This window comes from Paroedura picta, chromosome 3 (assembly GCF_049243985.1).
Source record: "Paroedura picta isolate Pp20150507F chromosome 3, Ppicta_v3.0, whole genome shotgun sequence".
NCBI lineage: Eukaryota > Metazoa > Chordata > Lepidosauria > Squamata > Gekkonidae > Paroedura > Paroedura picta.
The window spans coordinates 89,141,714-89,154,000 of NC_135371.1; positions in this window are offsets into that span (position 1 = coordinate 89,141,714).

Consider the following 12,287-nt stretch of genomic DNA (forward strand, 5'->3'; position numbering starts at 1 on the left):
TTTTTCATGGGGAAGGGGGAATCTAGAAGTCTTCTAATTAACATGGAAACTGAAACGAACTTGCTCATCTTCCTCCCCAAATTTCCATCTGTTTTTTTTTCAGTATCACAATCAGTTACTGATACAAACATATCATAGCCTAATTTCATTTAAAAAAATTAGTCCAGTGAAATCTCCATTCAACAACAAATACTTCATTTTGGTGAAACTTCTTATTTCTGTAAAATAATTTTAGATGTTTAGTTTTGTAATGAGTTTCATTCACAAGACAGTTAAGATGTATTTTCAAGGAAGGAAAATGTTCCTTGCTAAAAGAATGGTGAGAGATGTGCAGGCTGCGTTACATCCCTGCTTCTATTGATCTAACTGAACTGCACTGGCAGATGTGTTGTCTATTTGAGTGCTGCTGGATGCCATGTGTTCATCTGAAGATGTGGTGAACTGTGAGATTCATTTATAGACCAAAACCACACAAATTCTGCTCTGTGGAAGGCCAAAAAACAAGAGTAGCCTAATCAGACCCCATGTCGCTTTAAGATATTTTCTGCATTGAAAGGTGGTATCTAAGAGCAGATGTGTTGGGACCAAGCAGGGGCTAGTGGCAGAGTCCTTAGAGGTCTAGAGGCAATCTTTGGCTGGTCAAAGAAAAAAACTGTCCGAAAACATTTCTTCATCTAATGTTTGCAGGTATTCCATGTATGTGCAAGATGCCTGGTATAAAGCAACTCATTCACACATTATATCAAGTCAACAAAGGTTAATAGTCCATATCCAGAATGGAGACAGACACTTCTTTAAAAGGTGTCAACGCTGTATTATTATTATTTTATTATAAAATATTTTATTATTTTACTAATCCCATTTTGGAACTGAATCATATCTGGCTATTTAGCAAACTTCCCGTATCTCACTGTGGAAATACATCTCCAGACTCCAACTGCCTTTTATTGTTCAGGTGGCTCCATTCCAACCTCAAGCCTTAGGTAAATAATCTGTTATCTAATCTAATTTATTGTCCATCCCCAGCCACCAACTTGAAGCAATGCAAAGTATCCTCAGCACCCTACCATTAGTAATGCCCTGTGGGAGGACAGAAGCATCCTTCACCAAAATTATACCTTTCTACAAGTTTCATCTGGTCTCAAACCCTACTCAGTCAATTTCTTGACAATACCACTGTCATTTTCTGACTTTCACCTCCCTAGTCTTTGTATCCCTTCAAAACAGTACTCAATCCTTATGAAGGTTACCACCCAATCCAAAAAGGGTGGGAGATGAAGTTCCTGAGCTTAAATCCAGCCATGTATTATGCAATCCAAATGGATTCCACTAGTCTTGAAGTTGATTTCTAGATCAATATTCATATGGACCCTAAGATCTTCAGAGTTGTCCTCATAGACCATGACCTTGACTGGGATGGAGAAAATGCTAAATAGCTTTATTACTGTACCTTCTGCTGATCCAGTGCTGTACCTTGCATAATGCAAGACTTGCCTTGCAAGCCCTACAGATATCCAAAATCAAAAGCCCATACATGAAAAAGAGATAATGCCTCAGTAATTCCGTTATCAACCAAGGCACACAGCACCAAAAGGATATCATACTGCAAGCAATTCAGAACAAATGCCCTCGAATCTATCACTCTAGAGGATAAAAATGACTGATCATTGTTGAACATTAACATTTGCCAATAGCAACAGCCCTGCTTCCACAAGTATCTTGTTTCTATGGAAAGAGGTGCTATTGTGCTCTTCCAAGAACTGTTGTCATGTGTGCAAATTAGGCTCACCTGGACCAACCCCTCATAGGGTGCCTTCCATGCACTAACTCCATAACCCTGAAAGACAATCATTCTGCCCTGCATAAACATACTTTACATCATTCAATTACTGTGCTCTGGCTCTTTCTTTAGGACCAAATTAGATATGATGGCATCTTGCATCTAAGCTGGGGTCAGTTCTGCCATTGTAAAGCCTAATACAGTTAAATTAAAAATACAGTGAGAGGGTGACAAGAATATATCATCCCACCAGATTAGGTTCTCATGGCGTTTTTAAATCACTATCATTAGGCTGCTAACTGATGGTCACATCCTGAGTTGGACCCTGGGATGCTGTCATATCTGGTTTGGCCCTCAGTTTTAAGCAAAGATGAGTAGATGAACCCAAAGTTCTTCATTCCAGCATAGTTATGCAAGCATCAGGTGAGCAGCATTTCACTCACATGGAACTGCTGTCAGTTCTAAAAGGCCACATGCTAGAAGCAAACTTGTGAGAATCCAGTGAGTTTCAGAGATAGGTCTGGAAGCGTCAGTGATATAATATGTTCAGGAACTGAAGACACTTGTATATACATGCCATTGTTTCAGGATAGTTATAAGAACTGCCCATGTTTGTTTGTTTGTTTGCTAAATTTCTAAAACTTTCCAAACCTGTAGAGAAACATATTAGATGCCAGTAGATCTGGCTCTGAGTTTTTCACCTGCAGCTCTAGCATCATAAACAGAGAGGCTTTCTTCTGCAATAATATAATCTGTGAATATGACCAATAGCTTTCTTTTTTGCAGAAATAAATATTTATTCCACAACTTACACATGCATGCACACACACACACACACACACAGATTAATACAAAGAATAGACGGAATGTTGACCCCCTCCCACAAAAAATCAGGTGGCATTTAAAATGGAACTCTACTTGTGTTTTTGTCCAAATTGCTGCTCTAAAATTACAAAAGATAAGTGCCACCTTTCAACATGAATAAACTTAAATATATGCTAAAAATAAGCCAGCATTAACTTGTGCAGTTTCACGCTTCTGCAGTGAGTAAAGGGTACAGTTTTCAATTATATGCTTTGCAAAATCAAATGTCAAAGAAATCACTGGAACAGAACTCTTTAAAAATGTTAGTGTACAGAATTTGGAAATGCTAAAATTTAAAATTTAGACCAGGTAGGTTTAATATTTGGAGATGAAACATATGATGACAACCCCGTTCACTTTCCTCACTCAGGGGCAAGACTTTCCCTTTGTTCTCTTTCACTTCTGTGACTAAACTGCTCTAGTAACATGTTTTCTTCTTTGCTGAAGAACTCTAGGGGCCATTCCGCACAACTTAAATGAAGCCGAAGTCTTACCTTTTGTAAATGCTATTAATTTAACGTTCCACATGACGTCATAAACAAACTGCAAAACTCCCGCCAAACTCCAGCAACAATTGGAATTTTATAGCGCTTAGGGGGTAATCCAGAAAAGTGGATTCCCCCGGGGAAAAACCGCTACACTTCTGAGCACAAGCTGCAACGCATCAGTGAAAGACATGTGTGTTCTCAAAATAGCTGTAGAAAGAATGTCCCTCCCTAGCTCTCGCCCCCGAGCTTCCGAAAACGCAATCGCCATTTTTGTTCCTTAAACCGGTGAAAGCAACGAATAAGTTAGGCTTTTTTCGTTGAAGTCCCATCACAGAAGTGCTTAACAGTAAAACAAAGCTCCCTTCTGCAATTGTCTTTAAAGTTTTCAAGCACAATACATCCCCCTGTTCGACACTGCCCATAATTTCAGCCAGAAATTGCACCCATCGGGGGGAGGGATTTTTTTTTTTACTTGAAGAGCATGTAAACAATTGTCAGCTTCTATGCTAGCAAAAAAGGTTTTTCTGAGACACTGAATGAACAAATATTCATTGCTACTAGTGTTTTGGGGTTTTTAAAAAACAGTTTTTAAAGGGAAATGGGCTTTTCGGGAGCATGAACACAACAGTTCATTGGCTGTTCTGTTTGATTGACGGAAGAAGCGCTGAAAAATATCGCCTCGTTTGTTGTGATTCCGGCGAGACTGGAAACCTGTGGGGAATGAATAGACCACTATTGGGACTTCAATATTTCACTAGAATTGAAGGTGTGCAGAATGACAAAATTCCGCTATTAAATATAGCATTTCTGCATACTGCAAACATTTAGTGACATTGGTAGTTGTGCGGAATGGCCCTAGCTGTCCCACCCACAGTATGATATTTTGGCTGTTGACTGTGCCCAGGAACCTGAGGGGCCCACTTTAAATTATATTACTTGAGAAGTTTTAATATTCCAAATAAAAAAAATATTTTACTCGACCTAAAGGGAAAAAATAAGGTGAAATCAGGGTTAATATTTCTGAGCTCAGTACAGATATCTCTGAGGTAAAATCAGTAAATGCACAGACATTAGTTCTTCTATTTTAGGCTAATGGGAGTTTCTTTAGCTTTTGACTTAAATCTTTATGTTGAAAGGCTTTTGCTCCAGTGTTTTCCCCCAAACACTAAAATATACTTTTTGAGTACTCTCTTTCGGTTTCTAGAAGGCTGGTACACTCTTTCCAGTATTCAAAAATCAGATTTAAGTTTTTAAAACTGATTCTTAAAGATTCTAAAGGCAGTTTCTAACCACACCAGACCTGGGATCTCTGCACTCTTCAGGGCTAACTCCTTGTTTGACTGGATAGAAAACTTTTCCTCTCAATAGATGATCAATCCTTTTTCCTTAGTCCAAATGCACTCATTTGGGAAGCTGCCCAGGTTAGAGCAGGATGCAATTACTGCACGTTTATCTTCCCTTAGACCCATTATGCACGGGGGGAATAGCACACATTCGGGGTGGAATGGCGGCGACTAAAATCACCGATAACGCATGGTGCCGGCTGCAACCGGCCACAGCTTTGGTACATGCTGCTGAAAAAGCCACGCGGAAGAAAGCGCAGCTTCCGGGTGACTGGGGCGCAACCAGAAGCGGCGCCAGGATCGCCGCATGCATAATTGGTTACTCTGGATTTTGCCGCCATCGCGCCCCATCCCGTGCATAACCAGTGTGCTTCACGCCTTCCCCCTCCACGTTTTCCATGTGACCCGAAATCGCCGTTTTGGCGGCCGTGCATAATGGGCCTTTGAGACAAACTCCTCGAAGTCACAGATGGTGAAACAAACATGGAAGCGACTCACATCACCTCCACAGAAAGAGGCATCATAACTAGGGTGCCAGCACAAGATGTAGACCTTCCTCCTGAGAAACCCCCTCAGAAACCCTCTCAGCATGAAAAATCAAATGGCTCCAAAGGAACATCCCTGCTTACCAAAGGTTTGTAGCTGGAAGAACAAGCTGGAAATTCCATCCCTGAGACACCACTTCAACATGAAAAGATTAATGCCAACTCTTTTGACTCTATGCCTTCTTTAGAGTCATCACATTGCTCCATCATGGAAGAATGTTTAAAAAACTTAGAACACTTAACCAACATAAATCCGTACAATAGAGATGTTTAGGAAGAATATCTAAACTCTCACTCCCACACACCTAGTAACTGCAACAAAGATACAAAAGAACTAAAATCACAAACAGTAGCAATTAATGAGGATTATGAACTAGATTCACGTGCAATCCACAATGCACTCCAAGGCAACAGCCTGGAAGATATTAACAGATCAAAGACCCTGGCAACAGAATTGCAAGAGGCCAGAAGGCAGGACACTTTCTTTCCAACCCCAGTCACCATCCAAGCTCCCCTGGAAGATGATCCTGACCAACCAGAAGCTGTGGAGGATCCTTTCCGCCCCTTCCAGGACAATGTTATGGCATGACGTCTAGAGCATCCAGCACCCGAGGCCTGGCCAAACTACTAGAAATTCTGTCCTGGAATGTGGCGGGTTGGACGCGGATCCAATCAGGCAACTCGGAGATTTCCTTTATTCAATCATCTTATGATATCATAGCTCTGCAAGAGACTTGGACTCTAGAACTCGATGGTTATAATTCCTTTAAACTAGAGGCAACCCCAGGTATTGGTTCTGGGAGGCTAAAGGGAGGTCTGGGCATTTTGGTTTCCACCCAATTGAGAGCTGTATGTATAGCACTAGATCCTCTTTTACATTTAGCTATGGCTATTCTGATTTGTTGGGATTCACGGAATATACTGTTTTTCAATGTATACCTTCCACCGCAGTGTAAGAGAGCTGACTCCATAGCTTTTTACCAGGCACTGGAGCAGATATTCAGATGACTAGCCAGGAACATCCTGATGCCAAACTTATAGTAGTAGGGAACTTCAATTCCCGGATAGGGCCAGATAATGATGTGTTCTGCACTAAGTATAATTTATCAGCCTACGATCATACTGAGGTCGATGCTTATAGTTTACTTCCCCGCCTATCCAAAGATCCATGCTCTAACTTTGCAGATGCTTGCTTGGCATCCATGGCCTAAGTTTATCTATACTAAATTGATCACTAAATAATGATTATCTCGGTGAATTTACATTTATGGCCGGTACTAGAGCTAGTACAATTGATTACATGTTACTCAAGGGAGCCTCTCTTAATCAAGTCAGGGGGTTTCAGGTTCTCCCTTTCTTGGAGGGTGACCATTTCCCACATCTTTTGCAACTATGTCCCCCCGGTAATCATTGTTTCCTTGAAGTAGAGCTCCACATTCATATTCTTCCAACAAATCATATCAGGTGTCAGATTAAGTGGTCAGACCAACTTAATCTAGAACAAGGAAGTCATAGCCACAGAAGATCTGTCCAGCATCAAATGTGGATATCTCACAGAATCCAATCTCTCCTTATGACTTATATGTGGACAGGCTAAAACCTGTCCTATTTAAAGATTCTTACCTAGATAGCAAGAAAATGAACAAAGCAAGAAAGCCATGGTTATACAAAGAATGTGTCAAAGCAAAAGAGGATTTGTCTAGAGCCTTTAGTCTGTATTCTAAGGCAGGACTAGATTGTAGGAGTGAAACATTTGACACAGTTCTAAAATTTAAGAAAAATACAAAAAACTACTATATCAAAAAAAGATCCAATGCAGTAAAGAATTGTGGGAAATCCTCATACAATCTGTAAAAGATAAAAATAACTCTCTGTTCTGGAAACTGACCCCTGGCATTGATTCCAGATATAGATCTCCGATTGATGTCCATATTTCTCCACATACCTGGGTAGTATATTTTCAAAATCTCTAAAGGTAAAGGTATCCCCTGTGCAAGCACCGAGTCATGTCTGACCCTTGGGGTGACACTCTCCAGCGTTTTCATGGTAGACTCAATACGGGGTGGTTTGCCAGTACCTTCCCCAGTCATTACCATTTTACCCCCCAGCAAGCTGGGTACTCATTTTACCGACCTCGGAAGAATGGGAAGCTGAGTCAACCTTGAGCCGGCTGCTGGGATTGAGCTCCCAACCTCATGGACAGACAGCTTCACACAGCATTTCTGCCGCTTACCACTCTGTGCCACAAGAGGCTCTTTCAAAATCTCTATAAAGATCCAAATTGCCATTATAGTCGATGTTTATTAACGGGTATAGCAGAGTGGCCTCCAGTCTCCTGCAGCAAAGTAAAGTCACTCATCCGGCAGCTGAGATGCAGAAAGGCCCCAGGACTAGATGGTATTCCTCCTGAACTAATTAAAAACAATAAAGATTGGTGGGCTCCACTTTTAGCAGCTTTGTTTTCCTATATTAACACAACAGGACGGATCCCCAAGAGTTGGGAAACAGCAATTATAGTACCCTTCTATAAAAAAGGAAATCGGAGGGACCCAACAAATTATCGTCCAATTAGTGTACTTAGTGTTCCTAGTAAAAGCTATGCTAAACACCTTTTAGACAAACTATCCATCTGGCTAGATCAGGAAAAGCTGATTGCGAGGGAGCAAGCTGAATTTAGGGAAGGGGCATCCACCTTGGATCATTGTTTAACTATCCAGCATCTAATAGAGAAATATACCTCTACTAGTCCCACCTCATTATATGCTGTCTTTGTAGACTTCAAAGCAGCATTTGACTCTGTTTCCAGAGTTCATCTCTGAGAAAAGCTAGACTCCACTTCAATTGATCAAAGGCTTCTGATTCTCATTAGAACTTTATACCAGAACACGGCTCTTAGAGTAAGATGTAGCAAACAAGGACATTTAACTGACTTAATTAATATCTTCAAAGGGGTCAAGCAAGGCTGTGTCTTAGCCCCTGCACTTTTCAACTTCTATTTAAATGATTTGATCCAAGTGTTTCAAGATTCAGACTTGTATCCCCCAATATTAGCTGGTTGCCCAATCCCTATACTGCTTTACGCCGATTATTTAGTTCTTCTTTCAAGAACCCCCATAGGGATTAGGCGAATGCTTAAAAAACTTATTCAACATTGCGAAAAAAAAAACACCTTGAAATTAACTACCAAAAGACCAAGGCCATGGCATTTGGCAAATGTCAAAAATCTAGAACATGGATGCTAAATGGGCACAAAATTGAACAAGTAACCAAATGTAAATATTTAGGTGTATATATTCAAGCCTCTGGAGCAAAGAGCATCCATTATTCATATATATCAGAACTAGCGCAAAGATCAGCAAATAACATCTTGAAATTCTATCAAACAAAGGGCAAATTCTTTATACCAGCAGCCCTGAAACGATACTATGCTAAATCTCTAGCCCAACTCACTCATGGTGCATTTTTGGGTGCTCCAATATCAGATACTATCAAGCTTGAAAGAGTCCAGTCTAAATTCCTTTGGGCACTCCTCCAACTTCCATGCCATGTAACCAACTCCATGGAGCATCTGGAAACAGGAATGTTAATGGTCCAAGACAAAATCTGCCTGTCAGCAATAGGAATGTGGCTGAAATTAATACATAACCCACAGGGTATAGTTTCTTTAACCCTGAATGACAACTTCCAATCATCTTGGACTAAAGCTGTTCACAGAGGAACCCAAAGTCTGGGCTTCTCCACACACTTATTATCCAAATTAGCTCATGATCAAGCTGCATCATTAGTTAAGCAGCAGATACAAGACAATCATTGTCAACTGGACCTGAATAAAGCTCCAACTTTTTTGTCCCCAGTTAAAACAAGGTATGTTCTGGCCCCTGCCCCTTATCTGTCTCAGCTGGTAATAAGTAAACAAAGAAGGGCATTTACCCTTGCAAGATGCTCCATCTTGCCTTCAGCTGACCGTTTATGCACTGGGAACTTCACTTCCCCGGCTTCCATGCAGGAGCACAAATTGGGTGCGGATGAGGTACACCAGGCCAAATGCTCCCCCATGTGGGTGCAGGAAGAGGTGGGGCTACCTGCCATGACTAAAACTCCAGCCTGCAGCCTGGCATGAAACCTCCAGTGCGTAAACGGTCTTATAGAGGGTCACTATAAAAACATTCCCCTTACTCTGAGACAATGTTTTTGTGGGGTGGCAAAATTTATACAAGAGAGCATATATTGTTCCACTGGCCTGCTTACGTAGACATTCGTAGCAACTTGATTGGACCACTCCTTTAAAAGTTGCCAGAACATCATGATGTAGATCGAGCAAAGAGGCTGCTAAATGATGAGTCCCCCCAGGTGACAACTCAGCTGGCTAAGTTCTGTGCTACCGCCATAAAAATCCGATGCTCTAAAGTAGCATAATTTTAAGTTCTATTTTATGATCCGTTTTACATTGGATTACATTAAATTACCATATTCTTTTGGTCTTTTATGTATTAGCTTCATATAACTTGGTCTGAAAGACTGTAATAAAGTTTGAATCTGAATCTGAGTCCAAATGTGAGTCTTCACCTACTTCCCAAACTTCCTTGCCAACTTTCCTCCAGTTCCCCATCTATGTTAAGCTGCTCTCAGCTAAGGCTGAATCTCAAATTGACTCTTCTGCTCAACTCTTCTCAGCTAGGACTGAAATTAGACTCAAGGCAGAAATCACACTGACTCTATCCTCAGCATGCAAGTCTTCTTCTGCTCAGCTGATGCTAATCAATCAGATTGCTTGGAGTAGCTTTTCATTCAAGTTTCATTCAAGTTTCTCTGTTTCTGTAAAGTATTAAAGGTAAAGGTAAAGGTATCCCCTGTGCAAGCACCGAGTCATGTCTGACCCTTGGGGTGACGCCCTCCAGCGTTTTCACGGCAGACTCAATATGGGGTGGTTTGCCAGTGCCTTCCCCAGTCATTACCGTTTACCCCCCAGCAAGCTGGGTACTCATTTTACCGACCTCGGAAGGATGGAAGGCTGAGTCAACCTTGAGCCGGCTGCTGGGATTGAACTCCCAGCCTCATGGGCAAAGCTTTCAGACGGCTGCCTTACCACTCTGCGCCACAAGAGGCTCTTGTGTATTAACCTTTCACAATCCCTCAGCTGTTTTCACAAAACTTCTAAACTTTTAAAAAGCATAGCCCATTACAGATATCTTCCTGGTTATTCATTATATACATACAAAATATTCTTCAGGCTTTGAAAACCCCCAGAAGTGATGCGATCATGCACAATACAGTTGGAAAACATAACTATGTACATGGCCGCTCTGGACCCCTCCCCTTCCCACTCCCTCTAGGCTTATTTCAGGCCATTCTGGGAGGTGGGATGACTCAACATGACCATATATAATCATATCACCCAAAAATAAATTTTGAAAGAATCTAAAAATTACTTAATTCCCACCCATTCAGGAAACCCTTCCAGGGCTGTCAAGAAATTCCTTACACAATCTGCCTTACACAAGGGAAAGCCATTTCACATGATTACAGGATGGGCTGATTCCTAGCATGTTTTGTGCATGTAAGTTCTTAGGGGAAAATGCAGAAAAATAAGAAAATGCTAAATCTATAATGCAGGTACTAATATATATTGTGAAAATATGGCAAAATAAATCAAGAGTACAATGGTGTTTTAGGCACTAACATCTATTCCAACAGAAGCTTTGAAGAGTTTTGTCAGTGAATGTCCAATCATTTGTTGAAGTATTTATATGCAAACTAAATGAATAAATATAGAGTAATATATTGAAAGAAGATCAACACTTATTTAAATGTAGCTTTAAAAACTAAAATTGATAACCAGATTAAAATTATGAACTACTAGAAAGTAAGCCCGCTGCCGTTTGAATGCAGCGGGCGCTAGGGAGCCTATAGAGTTGGGCGGGGTGGGTGATCGAGGGGGGGGCGGCGAGGGCGTGCACCGGAGGCCGGGGATGGGGTGGCCTGTGTAGCTCCCACGGCGTGGACCTACCGGAGTTGTTAGTGTCGTGAAGGATATTAGAGCATTGTTGGGGGGGCCGGGGCACGGCGGCGCTGTTGGGGCGGGATCTGGCAGGAGCATTCTCTCAGGGGGGGTTGTCGCGGGTGCGGATGGAGGGTGTTATGGCTCCATGGCTGTGGGAGAAGCGGGTGTCAGGTGATGTTTGTTGGGCAGGCCAGCCGTGCGGGTGCATCCTGGAAGGCAGACCGGAGTTCTTGGTGGCGGCATTCTTCGTGGGGGAAGGCCAGTGCGGCTCGGGCATTGTTGGCGGGGTGGCCGCAGGGTTGCGGGAGTCGTGTGGGGTGGCCGGAGTTGCGGTGGCGGCTGGGGCTGGCAGCAGCCGCTCCTGGGCGCAGGGTCAGTGGTGGACCGTCAGTGTCAGGGGCTGGGGAGGTAATGGCGGGCAGGCACATGGGCGCGAGTTGGTGGGGCAGATCAGGAGGCGCTTTGCGCCTCCCGATTCGTCACTTCGTCGGCAATGGGCCGATCGCAAGCTGCGCTGCGCACGGTTCGCGATTGGTCTGTTGCCCCCGGACTGACAATCGGAGGGCCCAATCGGCAGGCGCAAAGCTCCTGCCGATTGGGCCCTCCAATTGTCAGTCATGAGGAAGGGGCCTATCGGCACCCTTCCTCATCACGGACAGGGCCCGCCTTGAGTGCCCTTAGCCAATTATTTAATCTGCTCCGCAGGAGCGGTTAAAGACTAGAGGAATGTTATATTCATATGGAACCAGTATGGAACCACTGCTCTTGATCACAACCCCATGTTTGCTCTGCCTTTACCTCTGCTTCTTATAATGATATTTCAAATTAGGATGCCTAAGAACAGATCATCAATACAGTTTATAGACATTAGTTACCCTTACTTTTAGTCACATTTCCTGCCACCATTTGGAATGGTCAAAACAAGTGTCTGGTTGAGGCCTCCCCAGAATCACCTTGCAGATTAGTTGTTTTCTACCAGCACTCATCTGGTGTAGTCATATCAAAATAAAACTAAAGATCACAAACAATCCTTGTCTTGGCCTCCAAAACCTGTCTGAGGCCTTTATTCTCATCAACCTGAAAACTTGTTCACATATATAAATAATGTAGAAATTATGTCTTTGTAGTAGAATGAAGAACTGCTATCATACATAAGAATTCAAATACTTTTTAATGTGCAATAGTACAATATGTGCAATAATTTCCACTACTTTTGTTAAGATAAAGTATTGAGGAAATTAGATTATCACATGATGGTGTAAGGTG